Source organism: Oncorhynchus nerka, linkage group LG9a (genome assembly GCF_034236695.1).
Source record: "Oncorhynchus nerka isolate Pitt River linkage group LG9a, Oner_Uvic_2.0, whole genome shotgun sequence".
Taxonomy (NCBI): Eukaryota; Metazoa; Chordata; class Actinopteri; order Salmoniformes; family Salmonidae; genus Oncorhynchus; species Oncorhynchus nerka.
In genome coordinates, this window is record NC_088404.1 from 21,886,962 (window position 1) to 21,914,622 (window position 27,661).

Below are 27,661 nucleotides of genomic sequence, written 5' to 3' on the forward strand. Positions count from 1 at the left end.
ATATGCTGCTTGTAATGATTGAACCTCAATGACATCATGTGCCTTTCAGCGCAGGATTTGGAAACTGCGCCGTGTGCCTCCTCGAAATACCAGTGGCTAAGTGGAACACACACGCCGAGCTGGGCAATGGAAGTCAGATGCTCTCAGTTTGAGTTTTTTTCCCGTCGGCTGATAGGTTTGCGAGAGCCTGAGCATGAGGGGCCTCAACAAGGGCTGGGCCTCGACTGTAAATGTTAGAAAATGAATCCAGGCCTTCGTAACAAAGTGGAATCTGATATAATCCACCACAGGCCACCGCGTTTGATCTACACCTCGTTCTCTACTGCTGTCAAGGTCTTGAGAGAGAGTAAAGAGCATGGCATACTGTGCATTCGGAAAGTATTCAGACCCCTTGACTTTTTCCACATTTTGTTACGTTACAGCCTTATTCTGTAATTTATTGATTTGTTTTCCCCTCTAATCAATCTACACACAATATCCCTTAATGACAAAGCAAAAACAGGTTTTTAGATATTTTTGCAAATGTATTAAAACATTTTAACGGAAATATCACATTTACAGAAGTATCCAAACCCTTTACTCGGTACTTTGTTGAAGCACCTTTGGCAGTGATTACAGCCTCAAGTCTTCTTGGGTATGACACTACAAGCTTGCCATACCTAAGGTTTGTCAAAGGTTTGGACACACCTACTCATTCCAGGCTTTTTCTTTATTTTTATGATGACAGTGCAAAACTGTCATCATTACTACATGATTCCATATGTGTTATTTAATAGTTTTAGTGTCTTCACTATTATTGTACAATGTAGATAATAGTAAAAAAAAACTTGAATGAGTAGGTGTGTCCAAACTTTTGACTGGGACTGTATATTTGGGGAGTTTCTCCCATTCCTCTCTGCAGATCCTCTCAAGGTCTGTCAGGTTGGATGGGGAGTGTTGCTGCACAGCTATATTCAGGTCTTTCCAGAGATGTTCAATCAGGTTCAAGTCCGGGCTCTAGCTAGGCCACTCAAGGACATTCAGAGATCTTGTCCCGAAACCACTCCTGCGTTGTCTTGGCTGTGTGCTTAGGGTCGTTGTCCTGTTGGAGGTGAACCTTTGCCCCAGTCTAAGGTCCTGAGTGCTCTGGAGAAGGTTTTCATTAAGAATCTCTCTGTACTTTTCTCCGTTCATATCTGCCTTGATCGTGCCTGGTCTCCCAGTCCCTGATGCTGAAAAACATCCCCACAGCATGATGCTGCCACCACTATGCTTCACCGTAGGGATGGTGCCAGGTTTCCTCCAGACGTTTATTTTTCATAAATGTTTCTTACAAACATTAATAAAACCTGTTTTCGCTTTGTCATTATGGGGTGTTGTGTATAGATTGCTGAGGAATTGTGTTTATTTAATACATTTTAGAGTACGGCTATAACGTAACAAAATGTGGAAAAAGTCAAGGGGTCTGAATACTTTCTGAAGGCACTGTATCTAGGATGTTACTCTATTTTCACTCAGAATCTGACGTCATGGCCATTTGCTAATATATATTTTCATGTGTTCATTGACATGAAAAACATAGATCTTATATTCAGGTGTTTTTCTGTAGGCTTTTTGGATGTCCTGTAAAATGTTTAGGGCTGGATGGCCTATTCAATTGAAACCGGCAAGCAGGTTTCTGGGATGAGTTTGAGTTGATTTGCAGTTCATTTTCTCCTCACTTTTTTCGGTCCTTAGCTATTTACTGTACAGGCAGCAGTAGTCCACAGACTAACTAGACACACACAAGTATGGCGGCAGGAGAAACTTCCATGTTTCACTGCTCAAGTGCTCAGCTTGGTTGGTGAGACTTGAACAGTAGCTTCAGCATTTGCACTTTTATGATTGTCGAATATGTTAGTTTTCTGCATTTGAAAGGTTTTTCGAAGCTCCCAGGCTCTATAGTCGTTTCCCCACCACACCTCCTAGACTTATAACGTGTGAAATCCACTGTCAAAGTCTACTCCCATGTGGACTCTGTCCAGCGCAGACTACTGGGTGGGAATGAAATGATTCATATATTGTTGTATGGATTGACTGTGGATTGACAATTTATTGAATTATTTATTATTTTAACAAAAAACAACAACCAACATTGTGAACAAAAACACAGAAATACAAAACACAAATAAATACAAATGATATTCTATTTCATGGACATGATATAATTTTATGTGCCCTTAAGGAAACACAAGAATTGTTCCCATATGTTTTTGGAGTCCGTATACCTTGTTGTTTTTAACCAACATTTTCATCCACTCTGTGAGCACTGCCTCATTAGAGCTTTTCCAATGTTTCAGGACCAGCCTTAACACTGACACAATACCTCAACATAATATTTGGAATTCTGTCTGGTTAGCCCCTCTTATTTCAGACTTGTCACTCAACAGACAGTCTTGGTGACCTAGGTACATGGAATTCAAGGCCGTCTCCCATGCACTGTAAGGCTCTTAACAAAAGTCAATACAGACTGTTCTGGTAAAGGTGCTTTCTTTGAGGTTGAACTTCATTCCAACCATTTAGAGCATTTGGCACTTGTTGTCTCTCTTTTTTGGGCTCATCTCATGGCCTTCCTCCCCCTGATGTTTCTGGTAGCGGATGGAGCATTCCAAATTACAGGAATCAAGATGAGAAAAAACATGCACATTACTTTCACAGATTTAGCAACATGTGGGGACATCTTAGACCAAATAGAGTATTAAAAAGACTCAAATATTTGGCTTTTGAAATACAATATGTGTTTATTTTTTCCACTTGTGGTAGGGCTACTCCTGTGGATAGATACAGCTGTAGCTGTTACCAGAGCGGATATGTACATAGGCTACATACTTACAGTGTTCTACAGTATTTGCACATTCCGGTAACACTTTACTATGCCGTATTATAAAGGCTCATACAGGCTTGTAACAAGTCAGAAAGTATTATACATGCAGGCTTTAAGTCAAGTGTTACCCAAATTCCATTTGAACATGTTATTTTGAATGCTGTTGGAAAACATGGCTGGAACAGAGAAGTTTGGGGGTCTTTGTTTTTGAACAATGTCAAAAAGACAGATAAGGTAATCATGTAATTTAGCAAGAATGCTATAGGAAACGTAAATAGACGTCAATGCGGCAGGGTAGCCTAGTGGTTAGAGCGTTGGACTAGTAAAATAAAGGTAAAATAAAATAAAAAATAAATAAAATGCGCAGGAAGGCAATAAAGTCGACAGGCTGTTTTACCTTAAGAGAAAACAATCATAAAAAATAAATTCTGTGTAAGTTACGGTATTAGCGGTTTGACTGTGCTAAGTACAATTTGATGTTTGTGCCTGTAAGGGATGAAGGCAGCCAAACGACTGTGGTTGTAGACTGAAGCGTAGCTGAGCGGACCACCATTGATATCCTCTTCCATGTGGCCCCCCACGGCGGAGAATGGGGCTCAATAGAATACTTCCTCATCACATTTCCTGCTGTGCTTTTCCAAAGGTCCATATCTCAACTCCATATGCTGCTCATTGCACATTGTCTCGAGAAACCATAGAAGTGCATTTGCAGGACTGTAATGTGTTACTCAGATTAGATCTGTGGGAGTGTTAGTTTATCAAATACAGTATAGCCTAAATCACAGAGAGAGATCACAGATTAATCCTTTTAGTGTGGGGTAGTAACAAATCCATCTACTGATATCTATCTGCTATATACCTATATGGCTAGCTAATTGCTTATCAAACACTTCCATCTCCAACCAGAGAACATCAGATTGGGAGAGAATTTGAGGAATGAGGAGGATGGCATCTCACCAATGTACGATCCACAGCCGTACACAATGCCTGGTCCAACAGTTGTATTCATTTATTTTTCCCTCTAATAACATTTCTAGTTTCCTTTCTTTCCTCTGGTATCCATGTGAACGCCCCCTCCACCTAGAACACAAAGCTGTACTAAACAGTGAAATAATGATCTGGGGCCTAATACTCTGGGGTGAACGAAGTGATTGAGTCAAGATATGGGTCTGCTTCTGAAATATGGTCTCAATTACGACCCCCCCCCCCCATCCCCGCTCCTCTGCTCCCCCGCACACACCAACCAGCCCATACATCCCCACTTTACCACTTCAATTAAAGTCAGATTACCATCAGTGCTTGCCGAATGTGCCTTTTAGTAAATACAGATCCATTTCCCTAGCCAATCTGTTAGAGGCACCCTGCTGGGAGCCCCTCGGAAGCCTGTTCTCCTTTCCCCTGCTAGTTAGTTACTAATTGACTGGCCCTGTGGAGGCCAGGCCACTTGGATGGGGAAGCATGGCAGTCATATGTGACCGAGGCGACTGAGTGCATGCGCCTGATATGGGAGCCATTAGCGCACAGTGTCAGCGGAGAGGCACACGTGGGGTGCACGGCTTGAACAAATAAATCACTGTGGAGTGCATCTCCTCTGCCTAAAACAAGTTAAGTGCGGTGACTTGGGATGACATCGATGACAAACAAAGTGTTCTCGTTTCCCCCTTCAGGGATGGAGGGATGGCGACGTCTGCTTTGAACTCCTATCTCTGATCCCCCTTTTCCCTGCCTGCCCCGGTCCCTCCCAACACCATACTCAGCACTCAGTATAGCTGTACTTCTCATACTGTACAACGTAACTGACTGGCGTCAAATCGAATCAGGACCACATGATGTGGAGGTATTTCTCTCTGTTTATCATTTCATGATGTAATTTTAAGACAAATCCAAATTTGAAGACAAATCCAAATTTTAAGACAAATCCAAATCATGTGCAAATAAGTGAATGAGGGCCTTAAAGAGAGAGAGGACAGTAGGAGAGGTTGGAGCTCTAGGATGGCCAGGCAGTTATTTTTTAAATACATGCCTTTGATAATGAGAGCATGAATAGGTCTGACTCCTACTGCCAATACTTTGTTTCTACTGAGTCACCTAGTACAGGATGTGGATATGATCCCGTTGTAGGCCCAAGGCAATCAAAGGCTGCTGAGTGCTCTCACCTGTTTTCTCATGCTCAGAGAAGAGCTTTTCAGTTGTATGGTTAGAAGGTACTGCAGTCTAGGACCTTGGATGTGTTTTTCTTCTGCTTCTGGACTTTGGCCCCTCTAAGGTGTACCAGCTAGTCAGCTGAGAGAGAGAAAAAGCGCTGAAGGTGGTGATGGCAAGAGAGGAGAGGAGTTCTGCTCATTTGTTGCACTTTGATCCAGATGTTTGTGCACCGCAAATACAGCAAACATCACAGGCAACCTGTGGATCTCAGTGTGACATTGTGATTAAGACATTTGTTTTCAGTGACCAGGGAATTCATGGCAGATGTTGTTCCTTTTTGATCTTATTGATCTTCATTTAAGTGGCGGGACCTCATGGAAGTGTTCAACTGATTACGGAAAACCAAAAAACTCTCCTCAAATTCGACCTTTAAATTGATTTCAAAAATTCAATTTCTGAGAATATGTTGACTAGCATAAGAAAAATAGTGTCACAAGATGTGTAGCGGTGCTCAAAACTCCTGATGTGAATAAAGTCTGTTGTTCCAATCAGTTTTAAGCCGTTCAAGCAACCTTTTACCTTGCTTTTCATGAGCTAATTTTCTCTCAGGTTATCCTAGCCCCATTTGTGTACATGTACAGTAGCAAGCCATAGCATTGACTGATTTGATGTTATGTGGTTGCAACAGAGAAGTGACTGTACAGTATGTTATGTCATGGCCAGGTGACTGTGATACAGTGGCATAGTTTGATAGCACATGGACAGTGTTTACAGGCTACCATGCTAGTGACTGACTTTGCCTCTCCTGGCTGTACAGAACACATGATAAGGACCGGTACCCCTTCCCCTTTCCCTCTTCAAAAGGACCACAATGGATATAAGCTGTTAAGCTTTATTGTGTTACCCTTGATGATTTTCTTAAATTGTATGTGGAGGAGTCACCAGCTGGAGTTCCCTTATGTTAAATAAATTAAATCTATCAAGTAACAGGGCTTTTCAGAATGTTGTTGCATGTGTCACTCTGTCGCTATCAAAATGCACTCTCATTCTCTCTCCCCTGTAGACCTGACTTTTTGACCCAAGTTAACCAGATTAGCCGGGTGGTTTGAGCCCAATGAAAAACTCTCCCTTAACTCCCCAACACAGGATTTATCCCACAGTATCATGGTGGTCTCTTAAATGATTGAAAGATCTATTTGCACTTATTGACCCGAGCCCCTACCCCGATCAGCAGTGAGTGTATAAACTGTAAAAGATAGACGTGTCATGTTCATGTTTCAGATAGAGAGAGCTCAAGAGACAAAGAGAGTGAAAGAGCTTCTGACCAGGCTGTATACCAAGTGATGCAGTCAGAGTTAGCAAGTTATTTTCCTGGAGAGGATCTGTTGTGCCGCCCAAGGACAGCCCGGCTTAGCAGATGTGACAGATCTGTATCACCAGTCACAGCAGTCCTGTGCCAGTCCCACCAGATAGGCAGGCCATAGTGACTGGCTGGCATTTGGAGCTCGCCTGGCACTCGCCCTGCTCAGCTTAGTTTGAAACTCTTTTTTTATTATGATTCCATATTGCCCCTCCTGACCATATAATGTGTCATCTCCCTGCTCGGAACCCTGTGTCCTTGTTGCTTCATATAGCTTGGCTCTAGTGCACCAGCCATTGATAAGGCCATTGTCTCCGATAGCTAGCGTGCTTTCAAGTCCCTCTCACAAAACAGCCAGCTCCCTTTCATGTTGTTTTCCCAAGTCAAAGACAGACAGGCAGGCCTCCCCACACTGCAGGATCCAATTGGCTAATCAGTCATCTCTAACTTGCTGAGCCCAGCAGTCCTTCAGTTGGGGAGACTTTTAACACCCCCCCTCTTCTTCTTCTTCTTCTTCTTCTTCTGTTTCTTCTTCTTTCCTCCAGGATGCTTTCTTGTGGCGTTGGGGATTTAAAAGGGGAAAGTGTGGCTGTCATAGAGGCACCTTGGGAGAAGTGTTTGACTGAAGGGTCTTTCTGCCATGCTGTCCTCCTTTCTTGTCTCTTCTTCTCTGCCGCCACCTGCCCTTCCCTCCTCCTTCCCCTTCTCTTTTTTGTCTCTTCTCTACTCTTTCTGGAGAAACTGTTTGTCCTCTGCCTGGCTGATGAGGGGTGCCAGCGGGGGATACCAGGGACGGGGGATATAATCGTGCCACAGACACATGGCACTGTATTAAAACATTAGTACCACTTTATGACTTTATTTAGCACATGCCAAAGAAAATTGATTAGGTGACAGAGAAGGAACAAAAGAGGAATCATCCTCACCCTCCTTAGTGCCCTTTTCTCTTTTAAGCCAATCACGGCCATTCATGTCTGAACATTGGACGTCTCACCCTGTTGTGTTGCTTCACGTTGCAGTGTCCCAAGGTACAGTGCATTCAAAACATATTCACACCCCTTGACTTTTTCAAAATGTTGTTGTGTTACAATAGTAGGATTTAAATTGATGTAATTGTATTTTTTTGTCAACTATCTACACAGAATCCTCTGTAATATCAAAGTGGAAGAAGAATTCTAACATTTGTAAAATAATATATATATATACACACTACCGTTCAAAAGTTTGGTGTCATGGAGGAAATGTCCTTGTTTTTGAAAGAAAAGCACATTTTTTGTCCAGTAAAATAACATCAAATTGATCAGAAATACAGTGTAGTCATTGATAATGTTGTAAATGACTATTGTAGCTGGAAACGGCAGATTGTTTATGGAATATCTACATAGGCGTACAGAGGCCCATTATCAGTAACCATCACTCCTGTGTTAAAATGGCACGTTGTGTTAGCTAATCCAAGTTTATCATTTTAAAAGGATAATTTATCACTAGAAAACGCTTTTGCAATAATGTTAGCACAGCTGAAAACTGTTGTTCTGATTAAAGAAGCAACAAAACTGGCCTTCTTTAGACTAGTTGAGTATCTGGAGCATCAGCAGTTGTGGGTTCGATTACAGGCTCAAAATGGCCAGAAACAAAGAAATGTATTTTGAAACTCGTCAGTCTATTCTTGTTCTGAGAAAGGAAGACTATTCCATGCGAGAAATTGGTAAGAAACTGAAGATCTCGTACAACACTGTGTAATACTCCCTTCACAAAACAGCGCAAACTGGCTCTAACCAGAATAGAAAGAGGAGTGGGAGGCCCCAGTGCACAACTGAGCAAGAGGACAAGTCCATTAGTGTCTAGTTTGAGAAACAGACTCTTCACAAGTCCTCAACTGGCAGCTTCATTAAATAGTACCTGCAAAACACCAGTCTCAACGTCAACAGTGAAGTGGCGACTCCGGGATGTTGGTCTTCTAGGCAGAGTTCCTCTGTCCAGTGTCTTTGTTCTTTTGCCCACCTTAATCTTTTCTTTTCATTGGCCAGTCTGAGATATGGCTTTTTCTTTGCAACACTGCGTAGAAGGCCAGCAAAAATGGATGTAGCAACTACACATTGACCCTTTTTTTATTAAGCAAGGCAGTTAAGAACAAATTCTTATTTACAATGACGGCCTACCGGGGAACAGTTGTTCAGGGGCAGAACAACAGTTTCTTACCTTGTCAGCTCGGGGATTCGATCCAGCAACATTACTCGCCCAACACTCTAACCACTAGACTACCTGCTGCCCTTTAAGTCTAACAAAAGTGTGTAAGTTTGAGCATGTGTCCATTAGGCATATGATAATATTTTACATCAACAATGAAAGCCCCACTTTTATTCCAAAGGCTTGGATTCGCACTATGCAGATGTTGCAAGAGCACATTTTTCAATGGCTGATATCATGGATGGTCAATCCTTGCACTTATAGCTCTGTCTATTAATGTGTGAGTGGTTATATTTCTCCAGGCCCATCCCTCAGCTTTTTTACCAAAACAGAAGCGGGGTGCCCATTTTGTTATTGTTTCATCTGTGGATTTGCTCTTTAAACAGCTGCATATTATCAAGATATCAAAGTGTCACGAAAAGAAAGGTAAATGCAGCATATGGCATTCATTTTTCACATGTAAATAGCACTTTTTAGTAGTGCTCAAAGCATGCCATTCCATGAGCTCAGCATTTACTTTTCAACTCGAATCAATGAGTCCAATCAGTCCTCCATGACAACAAAATCATAAACAACAGAGTAGGGCTGGCTATTAAATCCTTAGTTTTGGGGTCATGCTCAGGTAAAACAATTTGACTAATCTATACTTCCATATTTCCAAGTCCTATTCTTGAAGATTAAGGGGCATAACATTTATTGCAATGACTGGAATTATCATATACTTTGGTTTTAATGTAAAGATATAATTTAATCGTATTATTATATGTAGTAGAAAGAGATGGGTTAGAAGAAGCCTACATAACCAACCCATTAAGTACAATTGAACACCCATATATATGGCCAGCTATGTAAACTTTAACATTGATTTATTCTCCAATAGATGTCATTCAATTGGTAACGTACATTTTTGTCTTCTTCTAATGCCTCAAGGGGAAAGTAATCTAAAAGTAACGGAATGTTATCAGATTACATTACTGAGTTTGGGTAATCCAAAAGTTACGTTACTGATTATAATTTTGGACAGGTAACTAGTAACTATAATGGATTATATTTAGAAAGTAACCTACCCAACCCTGCCCATAACATTATGCAGCCACCATCATGCTTGAAAATATGGAGATTGCTACTCAGTAATGTGTTGTATTGCATTTTGTATTCAGGACAAAAAGTTAATTGCTTTACCACATTGCTGCAGTATTACTTTAGTGCCTTGCTGCGAACAGGATGCATGTTTTGGAATATGTTATTCTGTACAGGCTTTCTTCTTTTCACTGTGTCAATTAGATTACTATTGTGGTGTAAGTACAATGTTGTTGATCCATCCTCAGTTTTATCTTATCATAGCCATTGAACTCTGTACAGTAACTGTTTAAAAGTCACCATTGGCCTCATTATGAAATCCCCAAGCGTTTTTCTTCCTCTCCGGCAACTGAGTTAGGAAGGATGCAAGTATCTTTGTAGGGACTGGGTGTATTGATACACCATCCAAAGCGTAATTAATATCTTCACCATGTTCAAAGGGATATTTAGTGTCTGCTTTTTTTTTTTTACCCATCTACCAATAGATATCCTTTTTTTGCGAGGCATTGGAAAACCTCCCTGGTCTTTGTGGTTGAATCTGTGTTTGAAATTAATTGCTCAACTGAGGGACCTTACAGATAATTGTATGTGTGGGGTACAGAGATGAGGTAGTCATTAGACTGAGTCCATGCAACTTATGTGACTTGTTAAGCTAATTTTTGCTTCTGAACAAGGGGTTGAATACTTAATGACTCAAGACATTTCAGCTTTTAATTTGTAAATAATTTGTCAAGATTTTGAAAAACATAAATCAAATTTGACATTTTGAGGTATTGTGTGTAGGCCAGTGACAAAAAATATAAATGTAACCCATTTTAAATTCAGGCTGGAACACAACAAAATATGGAAAAAGTCAAAGGGTGTGAGTACTTTCTGAAAGCACTCCACCATGGAAAGGTATGTAGGAGCTCAGCAATAGAACTTGAATGGTAAATGTTTAGGGGATCAAGAGAGATCACACTCTATAGGCCTAATCAAAATCAATCAAAGGTGTTATTGCTGTTATGAAAAACAACAACACTCCAACATCATGTGAGTCCAATCTCTTATACCAAATGTCCATTCTGAAAATAAGTGCCAGGCCTCCTGTCTGCTTGGCTCAGCATGAGTAAAGACAAAAAATCCTCACGAGGCTTTGTTTTTTACATCAACTAAATGTAGCCCTCTGACTGCCTTGCTTTCTGCAAATGAGTAACCAGACACATGATGATGTGTTATTGTTGTTTTACCCGGGGCCCTGCGATCTCTGGGATCTGTGGTAACAGTGGAGGCTGTTGATTCGTGTGTTGTGTGGCGCGGCATGTGATGCAATACCATATGATGGTCAAAGAGAAGTGGCAAGGCTGTGTCAGGAAGTGTGGTCCTATTTGTTTGTGCCTGTCTGCTTGAGCTCAGCCAGTAGCAGGCCCTCTCTCTTCTCACTGAAAAGACTGACCCACACGGTGGAATGAGAGGAGAGTTCTGCAAGTGGGAATGTGTTTGCAGACCTTGCCAGAGGCAAACTGCTAGTCATCAGCCTTGGGCAAAGGGCAGTTATGCTCCCAGGACTACCTGACATGATGACTCCTTGCTGTCCCCAGTCCACCTGGCCGTGCTGCTGCTCCAGTTTCAACTGTTCTGCCTTATTATTATTCGACCATGCTGGTCCACCATGCTGGTCAAATTTAAATGTAAAATGTAAATTTGTCATTTAACATCTTGGCCATGTTCTGTTATAATCTCCACCCGGCACAGCCAGACGAGGACTGGCCACCCCACATAGCCTGGTTCCTCTCTAGGTTTCTTCCTAGGTTTTTGGCCTTTCTAGGGAGTTTTTCCTAGCCACCGTGCTTCTACACCTGCATTGCTTGCTGTTTGGGGTTTTAGGCTGGGTTTCTGTACAGCACTTTGAGATATCAGCTGATGTATGAAGGGCTATATAAATACATTTGATTTTGATTTTTTTTTTTATTATGCTGCACTGCCTTTAAAAAGATGGAAACAATGATGCTGTGAGTGTGAAAATGCTGGTTTATAAGTGCCTGAAGTTATTAAATTGTAGCTCTTGATCCGGCTCTAGACAGTGTTTAAAAAAATCTTAGACATAGTCTTAAACAGTTTCTATTTAGACTCCACCATTACATTTCTGCTACCCAGCAAAATCTCTGCTGGAAGATCACTGAGGGGGTTCTCACGGTTTGGCGATTCCTAAGATTCCCAAGGACTTCTGGGTTATTATGTTGCATTCCTGAATAATGAATATAAATCCAGTTACCCAATTTCAGTCAAATTAAAAACACTTGCTGCTATACAACAAGTAAATTCACCATGATTGATAACATTCTTTGCCCAAAACAAATATCAACACTAGTGTGTTCCCTTCCCATTACGCAAGTGAAGAGAGAGTTAAACCCAAAAAGACAGTAGATATTATTTTACTTATTGTGTTTCTGATTGGGAGATTTTCTCTCTGTCTTGCCATTTCATTCAATCTCGCACCTAATTATTATAAGAGAATGGAATAAGTCCTTTCCTCTCCCCGCTGTACCTCTACTTCGACAGTACCACCTCTTATTTACATTTGTTTTGCATATCAGACAGTGTAAAATGTCTCTTATGTCTTACATTTGTTTTTATCTCAATATAATCAATAATTTTTGTTTAAACATTTACATTGTTTTTGATTAAAATGGTCAAAAATGAATAAAAATAGCTTTAGCAATTTCTCAAGCAATAATTTTTCTAGGACTTTCTGAGAGTGGATAGTCAGTTTAATATAATAGTTTGTTTAAACATTTACATGCTTTGTAAGAAGAAAGTTTCTCCTAATAATCAATCCTGTTTACATGGATACAGGCTACTGATGGGACGTTTGTTAAATGCAGAAAATACCCAATCAAAATAAACGTTTTACCACAGTGACCATGTTATTTTTGCGAATACTTTTTGATTCTGAGTTCGGAAATATAAAGTTTGTATGTGAAAGCTATTTATATGATGCATACTTTCAGTTGTTCCGAACTCACTACCGGTGCTGGAACATGCACAGATCAAATACATAGCTGGAATACCGATTTAGCTGTTGAATAATTTGTCCTAATAATTTAAAAGATTGCTCAGAAAACCAGGTGTTTTAATCAGCGTATGGTTACTACAATTATGACCTTGCACTGATTTAAGATAAGTAGAGTAAGGTGTTTACATGACTAGGGTTGCACATTTTGGGGAATATTCAGAGGTGGAAACTTTTAGTGGGAATTAATGGGAATATGGGAATTAACAGGAATATATGCACATTTATATCAATACCATTTAAATGTAGATGTTTTTTGCATTGGATATTTTTACCATGTGGAGACAGAAACATAAATCTTTTACCTTATCATAAGTAGACATAATTGCAAATGGTTAAATCCTTCCAACAAAACAATTGAGTTCCTTTATTCAAATGAGTTGACTCTAAACATGGGATGATTTCACTGAACAACAAAAGAGGGAGTATTGGGGAATATTGGGAATATTGAATGATCCCCAATGATCCATCGCATCTCCTAAAAATGTTTTAAACATACATCTATAAAATGATACCGTAATTTCCGGACTATAAGCCGCTACTGTTTTCCCACGCTTTGAACCTCGCGGCTTATACAATGACGCGGCTAATTTATGGATTTTTCCCGCTTTCACAAGATTCATGCCGCCAAAAAACTGAGCACTGTCACATAATGTGACGTAAATCGAGTGCGCTCAAACTTCCCATCATTTTGATTACGGTAGTCATTTTGTCACCCTCATCATGGCAAAGAAAAGCAGATGGCCCGAACTAGAAAATGAGCTTGAAGACTGGGAGACTGCCGAGGTGTTTCAACTGTGCAGATTCGACTGAACGACAAAACAATCGCCACCGCAATGAAGTTTGAGGACTTTAGAGGTGGACCATCGTGGTGTCTAAGATTTATTACATTTACATTTACATTTAAGTCATTTAGCAGACGCTCTTATCCAGAGCGACTTACAAATTTATGATACGTAAAGGCCTGTCCATCAGGGTACGGACGTCTGTGTCAGCAGCTCCCTCCCGACTACGAGGAAAAAGTTTCAAACTTCCGCAAATTCACTGATGCAAAGATAGCGGAGCATTCCATCGGCCCGCACGACATCATAAATATGGATGAGGTTCCTCTGACGTTTGACCTGCCTCTCACTCGGACTGTCAACAGGAAAGGCGAATCATCCGTCATGCTGAAAACAACTGGGCATGAAAAAACTCACTTCACCTGTGTTCTGAGCTGCACGGCATCGGGAGAAAAGGCACTTCACCTGTGTTCTGAGCTGCACGGCATCGGGAGAAAAGCTTCCACCGATGTTGATTTTTAAACGCATGACGATGCCAAAAGAAAAATTCCCGAGAGGAATTGTTATGAAAGTCAACAAGAAAAGATGGATGACGGAAGGCCTAATGCATGAATGGCATACGGAGTGTTACGGCAAGCGACCGGGAGGGTTCTTTCACAAGAACAAGGCATTGCTCGTGTTGGACAGCATGAGGGCCCACATAACATATTCTGTGAAAGAAGCCATCAAGAGGACAAACTCAATTCCAGCTGTGATTCCTGGGGGCACAACAAAGTATTTGCAGCCACTCAACATCAGTGTAAATCGTGCATTTAAGGTGGCGCTCCGTGTTCAGTGGGAGGCTTGGATGACAAGTGGGGAGAAATCCTTCACTAAAACGGGCCGCGTGCGAAGAGCAACTTATGGTCAAGTCTGCCAGTGGGTCCTGACAGCGTGGAGCATTGTCAAAAAATCCACTATCATCAACGGGTTTCGAAAGGCTGGACTGCTGCGTGTTGAAGAGGGCAGCATGAGCTCAGCGGGGAATTTGCCTCCGGATGAAAGTGACGAGAGCGACAATAAAAACGATCCAACATCGGATGAAGCAATTCTGAGGCTATTCAACTCCGACACCGAAGGAGATGACTTCAGCGGTTTCAGTGCACAGGAGGAGGAAGATAGTGACCAATGACTTTCTTGGTAGGCTACTGTTTACTAATATTTTTAAAATTTTGTTACAAGCCGTGTTTCGTTAAAGCCTATTTATTTTTGTTACAAGCCGTGTTTCGTTTAAAAGCCTATTTATTTTTGTTACAAGCCGTGTTTCGTTTAAAGGCCTATTAATTTTTGTAACAAGCCGTGTTTCGTTTAAAAGCCTATTTATTTTTGTTACAAGCAGTGTTTCGTTTAAAGGCTGTGTAAAGTTAATTTGTTTCAATGTACCGGTAGGCACCTGCGGTTTATAGACATGTGCGGCATATTTATGTACAAAATACTTTTTTTTTTTTTAATTCAGTGGGTGCGGCTTATATTCAGGTGCTCTTAATAGTCCAGAAATTACGGTAGTCTAGAAACGAAGGCTTTAGTTGTCTTCCTCTCAGGCTTCCATGTCTTCTCCCTGGACCTCCTCAATGTCCACCTCTTGAACATCAGACTGAGGGCTCATCTTCACTGTCACTTTCCAACCTTGTTGAGATGGCTCATTGTCAGGCTCAAAAAGCCTCAAATTTGCCCAGCTGGCCACCAAACTTTCAACCCTTGTATTGGTCAGCCTGTTGCGTGCTTTGGTGTGTGTGTTCCCAAACAAGGACCAGTTGCGCTCTGAGGTGGCTGATGTTGGCGGGATTTGGAGGATGATGGAAGCAACAGAGGAAAGAGCCTCAAATCCACAAAGTCCCTTCCACCAGGTGGCTGATGAGATATGTTGGCACAACTGTCATATTTCTTCTCCATCCCAAAGCCCTTGCTTGGAAGTGTACTTCGCCAGACTGCCAAGAACCTTGCCCTCATCCAGGCCAAGGTGGCGAGATGACACCATAGGCCTTGTTGTTCTTTTCACCAAACAGGATGCTCTTGCCAGCATACTTGGGGCCTAACATGTATGCTGTGGCATGTATGGCCTTCAGGCAGAATTCTTCATGCTTTTTGATGTATTTCAGATCTGCAGTTTCCTCTGCATGGAGCAGCAGTGAAGTGGGCAGGGCAGTACGGATTTCTTGTCTCTGCAAGCAGAGTCTGAACATCAGACAGGATGGCATTGTCTCCTGAAATCCGTACAATGGCTACTGCTATAGGTTTCAGAAGTTTCAGGCTGCTTACCACTCTCTCCCAAAATACATCATCCAGGAGGATCCTCTTGATGGGGCTGTCCATATCGTCAGACTGTGATATTGCCATTTCTTGGAGAGACTCCTTCCCCTCCAGGAGACTGTCAAACATGATGACAACACCACCCCAACAGGTGTTGCTGGGCAGCTTCAATGTGGTGCTCTTATTCTTCTCACTTTGCTTGGTGAGGTAGATTTCTGCTATACTCTTCACCTAGACCCTTCACATACCTAACCATTTCCTTGGCTCTCTTGTAGAGTGTATCCATTGTTGTCAGTGCCATGATGTCCTTGAGGAGCAGATTAAATGCATGAGCAGCACAGCCAATCGGTGGGATGTGAGGGTAGGACTCCTCCACTTTAGACCAAGCAGCCTTCATGTTTGCAGCATTGTCTGTCACCAGTGCAAATACCTTCTGTGGTCCAAGATCACTGATGACTGCTTTCAGCTCATCTACAATGTAGAGACCGGTGTGTCTGTTGTCCCTTGTGTCTGTGCTCTTGTAGAATACTGGTTGAGGGGTGGAAATGATGTAGTTAATTATTCCTTGCCCACGAACATTCGACCACCCATCAGAGATGATTGCAATACAGTCTGCTTTCTCTATGATTTGCTTGACCTTCACTTGAACTCTGTTGAACTCTGCATCCAGCAAATTAGTAGATAAAGCATGTCTGGATGGAAGGGAGTATGCTGGGCGAAGAACATTCAAAAATCTCTTCCAGTACACATTGTTTGTGATCATCAGTGGTGAACCAGTTGCATACACAGCTCGAGCAAGACATTAATTTGCATTTCTCTGACTATGTTCCTCCATTGAGTCAAAAAACTTCTGATTCCAGGAGGAGCATAAGCTGTTGCTATCAATAAGCTGTCTACTTTAATTAGATGTGAACATGTTGAATCAGAGGGACTTTTGTCAGAGGTTGCTTGTTGTGAGCACTGAGGGAACTTTACGAACTTGGCCAGGTGATTCTGCATTTTTGTTGCATTCTTCACAGCTTTTTGTTGCAAATGTACACAGCTTTTCCTTCTACATTATCGGCAGTGAAATGTCTCCACACATCAGATAGTTGCCCTGGCATTTTCCTGTGAAGATTCAAATTTCTTTTGTAATTTTTTTTTTTTTTATTCCATGTACAGATAAATAGTTAAGCATTTTTTAAATGAAACATGTATGGGAACAGGTGAATTAACACTCGGTTAGCAGGCTCAAGCAAGCTAAAACCCACATGGTAGCAAAAACTAACTAGAAGAAATTGTTAACAAGTTACAAATTATTTAAACCCACTTTGCTGTTGTCTACTATTTACAAGTTAACAAGAAATCATGTATGTCATTTAAAACATATTCACCCCACCCAGTATTGTAATCAAAACTTACCAGAAAGCATGTAGTCCTTGGCTCAGACAGAGTAGTAGTGTGGGCTCAATAGCATCTCATTAGGGTGCATGGTCTTGAGAATCAGCTGTACATGTGTTGGAAGAGTGCACTGTGCATGCAGAGGGTTGCAATTCCATTGAATTGGGGATAGTTTAACCAAAATATGCCACAAGACCTAGAATTGCCTTATGTGTATCCCACAAAAAAAGGTTCACTGTTATAATCTAACTTATTTGATGAATTCAAGCAAAATTCCCCAAAATAGATGGCCAAACAGTTATATTTTTGTTTCATCAGACCAGAGGACATTTCTCCAAAAAGTACGATCTTTGTCCCCATGTGCAGTTGCAAACCGTAGTCTGGTTTTTTTATGGTGGTTTTGGAGCAGGACTCGTTTTACTGTGGATATAGATACTTTTGTACCTGTTTCCTCCAGCATCTTCACAAGGTCCTTTGCTGTTGTTCTGGGATTGATTTGCACTTTTCGCACCAAAGTACGTTCATCTCTAGGAGACAGAATGCATCTCATTTCTGAGCGGTATGACGGCTGCGTGGTCCCATGGTGTTTATACTTGCGTTCTATTGTTTTTACAGATGAACGTGGTACCTTCAGGCATTTGGAAATTGCTCCCAAGGATAAACCAGGCTTGTGGAGGTCTACAATTTTTTTGCTGAGGTCTTGGCTGATTTCTTTTGATTTTCCCATCATGTCAAGCAAAAGAGGCACTGAGTTTGAAGGTAGGCCTTGAAATACATCCACAGGTACACCTTTAATTGACTCAAATGATATCAATTAGCCTATCAGATGCTTCTAAAGCCATGACATAATTTTCCAAGCTGTTTAGTGTATGTAAACTTCTGACCCACTGGAATTGTGATACAGTGAATTATAATTGAAATAATCTGTCTGTAAAAAATTGTTGGAAAAGTTATATATATATAAAGAAAACACAGGAAAATCACGGTTTTGATAGTACTGTGCCTTTTGTGGTCATGTGAGAAGATCCATGGCACAGTTCCTTTCTAGAGTGGATCATTCTGTGTGATAATGCTCTTGACTGCCATTGTGTTACCATAGCAGTATGTTTCAAGCCCATCTCCCATCTCCCCTAAACTGGTCCATAGGCAGATCCAGACCCAGCTGCATGATGGGGCCAGGAAATAACCTCAGCATGAGGGAATGTGTTATCACTTTTTTCCAGGCCATTCCTCATACAGTAGGTCACCCAGTAACATGACTTGGAGATAAGGTGCTGCAGCATTGGACATGTTCTCTAATCAGGGAGACTGAAACATTTTTGCTGTGGTGGCCAGGATAGCCACTCCTCTCTCTCTCTTTTTGTTTCAATGCAGAGTTCTGTCAAAGCATGATAATGAGGCAGAACTTGTATAAATGTGTAAAGACCGACTGACTTTTGCAATGGTCAACAAATGTTTGTCTACATACAATCTGAAACCCGCCCGGGGTATGTGCAAAATCAAAGCAGGAATGAAAACAGGTCACAGAAATGTGAAGTGTGGTTAGAATTGCTAAACAAGCCATATTGTCAAAATCCATTAACTTGATAGACATTTGCTGACAATGACTCCAAGCACTCACTGTGATTGTAATAGCTTCCAAATTCCAGCTACAACAAGATGGTGATTGGAGACAGTCTCAACATTTTCTAATTCCTTTGTTACAAACTTAAAAACACACTATTTACTGGTTGATTGATCTGATCCACTATGTTGATCTACTGATTGTCATTGCCATTCTACTGATGGATTCTGAGAGATTTGATTGGAAACTCAAGCTCAAGTAACCTAACAGTATAATTCAAACTTCAAGGTGGTAGAAACATGAGACAGTCACACTTCCAGACTGTGCGTATGCGCGTGCATGCTTATGTGTTGGACTCTCAGCTCTTGGAGGCTGTTCCTGACCCCTTATTTGGAGGTTGGAGGGGAGGTTGGTCTGCATCCCTTGCACAGCCCCCACTGCTGAGTAACCAGAGGCAGATGGTACCTGTTACAGACACAGGACTGCTTGTTTTCCCTTGTTTCAATTGAACCCTGGCTGCCGTTAGTCAGAGAGAGGAGAAGAAGCCTAGAGCAGACGTCTGGGTCTGGGGCTGGACTGGGGACTGGGGTTCTGTGGAGGCTATTGAGGCACGCATGAAGAATGACTCACATCGGGGGAACACCGCAGTCAGCCTGTCAACTGTTAGGATTCGCTTGGCCAACAATACTGTTGAGTTGGGTTGGTCATTTTTCAGGGGTGGTTTGACTTTTGAAGTAAAGCTATGTCATGTATGATTATATGTGATATAACTATATTTTACATATGCTTGATGAATTAGACATTTTTGCTTTATCACTCTATTAAATAAAATGAATCTATGTCCTGCTCTCTAGTGTCTTGTATAAATCTACTGTAGTTCCAAGAAGGAGAGAACGGAAAGGTCTATAAACTATAGGCACTCCCTCTCTTTCTACATGACAGTTCATTAACTGTGTGTAATGTCTGTACCGTACTGTTGTACAGTAATGTCATGCTCTGGTGATGCAGGTAGCCTAGTGGTTAGAGCGTTGGGCCAGTTACCTGAAAGGTCGCTGGTTCGAGTAACCTAGCTGACAAGGTGAAAAATGTGTGGATGTGACCTTGAGCAAAGCACTTAACCTTAACTTTCTCCAGGGGCGCCATACTACTATGGCTGACCCTGTAAAACAACACATTTCTCTGCACTAATGTGATAATGAGCACATTTCTTTTTTTTCTTTTTTATGCCGCCAGGCAGTCGCTCTGGCACTGTTGAGGGGGGATTTTTTTGCGGTCTCCATGTTTTTCATGGAGGCGACCGGACAGCTGGGTGGTCACGTTCTCGTTTGAAGCACTTTATTCACACTGATAAGTGGCCCCCCAGCCGTGTGGTAGCAGAGAGGCCATTCCAGAGCAAACAGCAGTGTTACTGGGTGCCAACGGAAATAACACCAACGCTGACGCTGATAAGATTAGACTAGACCTAATTTTTATCTGGCCTGGCTGGCCCAGCCAAACACGGAGCCCTGTCCAGGAGGCAAAGGAGAGAGAGGACACTGCCCCAGCCATCTACAGCCCTACCACCACCAACCATCTCTCCACAAAACAACCACACTGCTCTGCCTCTCATGTTAGAACTATTATTAGAGGTAGAGAGCATGTGGGGGATTTAAAGGGGATACTGACAGGTTTATATCAGACTGTCAGTCAGAAAGGTTGAGATAATGGACCAAGTGAGCCGGTTTTCATGTAAAGGAGAGTGAAGAGGGAGATGGAGATATGAGTGGCTTGTTACGTGACAGACTCTGGGACAGTCATGTTGATACAAGCCTTGTGATTTCCATGTCCTATATTGAAGACTTATTTAACTCATGTTATTGGATCATCTTTGGAAAGTCATAGTTGATCTTCAAAGTTATTACTTGTAATAACAAGGGGCTTTCTGGACATTTTTGACTCTCTCAAGATTCTTCATACTATCACCAAGCTATAAATACTTGCCTAAATACCATGATTTAACACTCATGGTAACACTTAAGATTGTCCTTCATATTTTCCCATAAATGTGCAATCATGCATATACAATTACATTTCCAAAACGATCAGGTTTCACAATGAGCAAATTTATATGAAGAGAGTTGTTTTGTGACTTTCCCCACCTACTGGACTGTGTTTATCCCCTCATAAGGTGATTTGTATATTCATCTGGCCCAGAAAGGTGGTATGGAAGTTTGAATTCACTTTTTAGTATTCAAATGAATTGGCGTCAGTCTTTGCGTGTTGCTGTACTTTTGGAGAGATGCGGAACCTATTTGGAGCCTACAGCTGACTGACAATGACCTTTTAGCTCCACTATACAAGTGGTGAGCCGATCAGATTTTTCTCTTAAATGGATTCATAGTGAAAACACTAGAATGACATGACAGCAACCAGGACATGAAAGTATGCGGTGTAATGTAGCAAAAAGAAGACCGAAATAAAACTGCCTCAGACAGTCTCAAAGTATACAATATCGACACTGTGTTTCCCCTAGTATTACCTAGAACGCGTCACACCAAGGGCTGTTGTCCCCCGCCTAAACATGTTTGCTACCTATTGCAGTAAGTAATTTCAGTAGACAATGTCACTGTCGGGAACCCTAGTGTTTGATTTGGTGGCGTACATATTTAGTATATGATGCCTAACTACCCCTTCCCTTTCTCCTTCTCCCATATATACTCATTGTCTCATTTACTGAGCACATTACTACTAACACTCTTAACACTGAGAACATATTTGTTGTTTTCATTCTAAGACTTGTTTATTGATGGCTCTGTGGTGAAGCATAGCTCAGAAGTGGCACACTAACACACACACACACACACACACACACACACACACACACACACACACACACACACACACACACACACACACACACACACAATACCGAAGGGAAGATGACATTTGTAAAAAGTGAAGTTTTGGTTTAAATCGTGTGAGTGAAGCCCATGGTCTGCTCACTGAGTTTATTTGATATATTTATTAAAAAAAAGTAGCATTAATCACAAACCATTTACCATCAATTTACAAATTATAAAGTTGCATTTATCTGCTGTGAATGATCATAAACTCGCCAAGCTACATTAGAACTTAAATCAAAATGTTATATGACTGAATTAATGATAATGACAAACTGAACTCCTGTGTGGTTTTGTTTGTCAGTATAGTAGTGCTATAGCAGAGCAGCTGTTTAAAGGGGGCAGCACTGCTGCTGCAGCTGCTGGTGAAGCAGTCCATAGAGCAGAAGATTTGAGTGAACATTGCCCAGGACGTTTAGTTTTTCCCCTAGCACTACACATCGGATTCAAACAACCACCTCATCATCAAGCTTTCCTTATTTTAATCAGCTGTGTAGTGCTAGAGCAAAAACAAAACGTTCACCGGGGGGGCCCCGGGACCAAGTTTGTTCATAAGCAAGGCAGAAACAGATGCAGGGGAGCGCCCCGACCACAGAGCTGCAGCCTGCCTTTGGAGCTCTCTATTGAACGCTGTCAGGGCTGCCTGGTAGGACACAGACAGACAGAGGAGCAGAGCTGAGTCAGGAAGTAGATACTCTCCCGCTGTTCAGCTACACAGACCTGTGCAGGAGCAGGGCCAAGGACAGGGGCAACAGGGGCAAGGGAGGGGGCAGGGGAGGGGGAAGTGGGGGTAGGGGCCAGGTAGGGGGAGGGGTGGGTTATAGGTCACACTTTTCATTTCCTCCTCATCATCTGAGTCAGCATCACTGAAACATTCTGTTTGTTAGAACAGGGGAGGAGCATGATGTACCATAACTATAGCAACATTGTTTTTCAGCTATTGATAGCAGTATACTGTAACAGTTTCTAAAATGTGTTGCCCTCGAGGACATACCATTTTAAGAACATTGCCTACGTGTTGGTGTTGCATTGGAATGGTAAACCACAGTCATAACTGTACAGCAGTTTTTTTATGCACTGTGTTGCAGTGGAAGTACAGTAGCTACAGGTTTTTTAAATTGTTTTTTTTTTATGCCCAGCTTATGAGGCTCCTTAATGATGTGAGGCCTGAGGCAATTGCCTCTTCTGCTTAATGGTAAGCCAGCCAATGGGGACGTCCCTACCTCATTGAAGTTGACGTTTAAAATGGTTAAGGTAAGGGTTAACGTTAGGGTTAGATAATAGTTATGGTTATGGTTAGGGTAAGTGTAGAGTTTAAATTGAAGGTATATGGATCCTGGATAGCACTGACCGGCACAGATGCCAAGGAATTTCCCATCATTCCAAACATGGCAATTATCAACCAATCACATGGGAATGACTCCTACTGTCATGTGCGCTTCTTCTTTTTTTGCCTGGCAACAGTTCAAGTAAAGTCAGATCTCACTGAGTGAAAGCAGCATGGCTGGAGTGGAGTTGAATTCTTGCAAGGACCTTCCACTTAGACTAATCACAGGCCTTTTCGGGCTAAATGGAGAGAAATCAGGCAAATACCTCCTCCAAAAGAACCAGGGAACTTGTGGTATTTTAAGACACAGAGCGGTGACATCTGAATTAGCTTTAATCAGAAAGTCATTTAGAGAATGTTGTTGCTTTCTCCCAGTGTGTCCCAGCCCAGACTCACTCCATTAGTAATGACATTATGGCTCAAACATTAAGGGCTATGTTCTAAAAGTTAACTTTAGGGAACAGATCAGTGCAGCATCAGTGGTGCATTCCATTTTGGTACAACTTCCCATTTTTGAACTTCTCTACTTTAAACAACATGAATGAGTGGAATCTGAAAGTACACATTTGACCCAACCTCAAGTCCATTCATCAGTATCACAGTCCTATATAAAGCAATCTCACTCAATCTCATTTTTCAGTACAGGCTTATGGTTTATCAACACATGATTTCACCATCCGGGTGCCTACTGAACACTGCATTTGCTTCCATACATAATTATAACAGGTCACTTATGGAATTATGTATATTGCAATTCATGGATTCATATCTTCGCTTGACAATTTCTGTTACAAACAGCTGATGTTGATCAATTTAACAAACTTATGGTAGCATTTCCTCCATAATAGTTTACACATGGTTATGCCAGTCATGTAAAATCAAATTAAATCAAACTTTATTTGTCACATGCGCGAATACAACAAGTGTAGACCTTACCGTGAAATGCTTACTTACAAGCCCTTAACCAACAGTGCAGTTCAAGAAGAGTTAAGAAAATATTTACCAAATAAACTAAAGTAAAAAATTCAAAAAAATGAACACAAATAAAATATCAATAACGAGGCTATATCCAGGGGGTACCTGTACCGAGTCAGTGTGCGGGGGTACAGGTTAGTTGAGGTCATTTGTACATGTATGTAGGGGTGAAGTGACTATGCATAGATAATAAACAGTGAGTAACAGCAGTGTACAAAACAAATGGAGGGGGGGTCAATGTAAATATTAAGGTACCCATTTGATTAATTGTTCAGCAGTATTATGGCTTGGGGGTAGAAGCTGTTAAGGAGCCTTTTGGTCCTAGACTTGGCACTCCGATACCGCTTTCCATGCGGTAGCAGAGAAAACAGTCTATGACTAGGGTGACTGGAGTCTCTGACAATTTTTGGGGCTTTCCTCTGACACCGCCTATTATATAGGTCCTGGATGGCAGGAAGCTTGGCAGACCCCTTCATTGTAGACCCTTTATTGGAGCTTTAGATACTGTCAGAATTGGTGCAGTGTCGGAATGCAACATTCAGTAATACTGTGTATTGAGAAGCCTCATAAATATGTCTAGTCTGCTGACTGATATGAATGCCAGTTATCCATCAAAAATAACCCTGTATTGAGATCAACCAGTAAGGAGGAGGGATGGAGGGATGTCACCAGGCTGTTGTGATGCATGCCAAATACCAGAAACTTCTGAGGCAGCAGCCTTCATTTTGAATGGTCACCTGATTGTGTGTGTGTGCACATTTTTATAAGAATACCATTCAAATTGCACCAATTAAAATAATCTGTACTCTGACTGCTAAAAAATGTGGGTTCTTTGCACCCATAATGTTTGATTGTGGATGTAGATAAGGCATTCAAAGCAATGTATGTTAGTAAGGCTGCATGACCATGCTGTGGAAGTGTCCCCAAAAGGGAACAGGTGCCAGGTGTTTCAAATCATAGTGTCCTCCTCTCAGTCCATTTGCATAGACAGATGTTTAATATTTAAACGGCCGGGCCTTGCGACCCCCCTTACTACTCCACTGAGCAGCCTTTTTGACTGCAACGTTGTAACAGTCTAATAAATACATGTCATATATGCTATGGGAAAAATAATCCTTCGGTTGTGTTTATGAAGGTCTTGGGTGACATTACAATACGAAAAATGTTTTTTTCAAAGAACACAATAGGATTTTCATTTGTTTACGTTACTGTAGGTAAGGATGGCCAACTCTAGTCCTCTGCGGCCTGATAGGTGTCACACGTTTGCCCCAGCCCCAGCTAACGCACCCGACTCCAATAACCAACTAATCATGATTTTCAGTTTAGAATGCAATTAGTTTAATCATCTGTGTTTGCAAGGGGTGGGGAAACAGAGTGATACCACTCCGGCCTCTGAGGACTGGAGTTCGCCATCCCTGCTGTAAGCTACAATGCCTTCAGAAACTATTCACACCCCTTGACCTTTTACACATTTTGTTGCGTTTCAGCCTGACTTTAAAATGGATTAAATTGAGATTTTTGGTCACTGGCTAGCTGCCAAAGGTGATTCTACAAATTATTGACTCAGTGGTGTGAATACTTATGTAAATGAGATATTTCTGTTTCATTTTCAATAAACGAGTAACCATTTCTAAAAACATGTTTTCTCATTGTCATTATGGGGTATTGTGTGTAATAGAAGGGTGAGAATAATTATATATGTTTTTTTTATTCAGTCTGCAGCGTGCTCACATGTGGAGCTCATGGAACAGTGTTTATTCTTGAAAAAAGTTACATTTTGAAATAGGGCTAGTCGCTTCAATTTTGAGAGTTGGGTCGTTTCACCAATTCAGTGCCTTTTGAGAAGTGTAACTTGGTCCAAAAAACTTTGATTTCACCTAACTTTAACATTCTGTCATAAAGAGCACATGTTCAACTTTCTAAAAACATGTGAACACAAAGCTCCCCAGGTTCGCTTGTCATTTTTCCCACACCACTGCAACACTATTTCCCCTGCCATTACCCCTCACATTGACTACTGCAACACTATTTCCCCTGCCATAACCCCTCACTTTTACTACTGCAACACTGTTTCCTCCGCCATAACCCCTCACTACTGCAACACTATTTCCCCTGCCATAACCCCTCACTTTTACTACTGCAACACTGTTTCCTCCGCCATAACCCCTCACTACTGCAACACTATTTCCCCTGCCATAACCCCTCACTTTTACTACTGCAACACTGTTTCCTCCGCCATAACCCCTCACATTGACTACTGCAACACTATTTCCCCTGCCATTACCCCTCACATTGACTACTGCAACACTATTTCCCCTGCCATAACCCCTCACACTAGACTACTGCAACATCATTTCCCTTGCCATAACCGCTCACATTGACGACTGAAACACCGTTTTCCCTGCCATAACCCCTCACATTGACTACTGCAACACAATTCCCCCTGCCATAACCCCTCACACTAGACTACGGCAACACCATTCCCCCTGCCATAACCCCTCACATTGACTACTGCAACACCATTCCCCCTGCCATAACCCCTCACACTAGACTACGGCAACACCATTCCCCCTGCCATAACTCCTCACATTGACTACTGCAACATCATTTCCCCTGCCATAACCCCTCACATTGACTACTGCAACATCATTTCCCCTGCCATAACCCCTCACATTGACTACTGCAACATCATTCCCCCTGCCATAACCCTCACATTGACGACTGCAACACCGTTTTCCTGCCATAACCCCTCACACTGACTACTGCAACATCATTTCCCCTGCCATAACCCCTCACATTGACTACTGCAACATCATTCCCCCTGCCATAACCCCTCACATTGACGACTGCAACACCGTTTTCCCTGCCATAACCCCTCACATTGACTAATGCAACATCATTCCCCCTGCCATAACCCCTCACATTGACGACTGCAACACCATTTTCCCTGCCATAACCCCTCACACTAGACTACTGCAACATCATTTCCCCTGCCATAACCCCTCACATTGACGACTGCAACACCGTTTCCCCTGCCATAACCCCTCACACTAGACTACTGCAACATCATTTCCCCTGCCATAACCCCTCACATTGACTACTGCAACATCATTTCCCCTGCCATAACCCCTCACATTGACTACTGCAACATCATTCCCCCTGCCATAACCCCTCACATTGATGACTGCAACACCGTTTTCCCTGCCATAACCCCTCACACTAGACTACTGCAACATCATTTCCCCTGCCATAACCCCTCACATTGACGACTGCAACACCGTTTTCCCTGCCATAACCCCTCACACTAGACTACTGCAACATCATTTCCCCTGCCATAACCCCTCACATTGACGACTGCAACACCGTTTCCCCTGCCATAACCCCTCACACTAGACTACTGCAACATCATTTCCCCTGCCATAACCCCTCACACTAGACTACTGCAACACCGTTTTCCCTTCCATTACCCCTCACACTAGACTACTGCAACATCATTTCCCCTGCCATAACCCCTCACATTGACTACTGCAACATCATTTCCCCTGCCATAACCCCTCACACTAGACTACTGCAACATCATTTCCCCTGCCATAACCCCTCACATTGACTACTGCAACATAATTTTCCCTGCCATAACCCCTCACATTGACGACTGCAACACCGTTTCCCCTGCCATAACCCCTCACACTAGACTACTGCAACACCATTCCCCCTGCCATAACCCCTCACATTGACTACTGCAACATCATTTCCCCTGCCATAACCCCTCACATTGACGACTGCAACACTGTTTTCCCTG

General features: G+C 42.0%; 1 protein-coding gene across 1 annotated transcript in view; it reads left to right on the forward strand.

Annotated features, from left to right (window-relative positions):
- LOC115134045 (G1/S-specific cyclin-D2-like) overlaps window positions 1-27,661 on the forward strand; it is a 275,810-nt gene that overhangs the window by 122,992 nt on the left and 125,157 nt on the right. The window contains exon 2 of the mRNA XM_029667611.2: window positions 17,733-17,876. The gene's annotated coding sequence lies outside the window, so the exon portion shown is untranslated. The remainder of the gene's footprint in view (window positions 1-17,732; window positions 17,877-27,661) is intronic.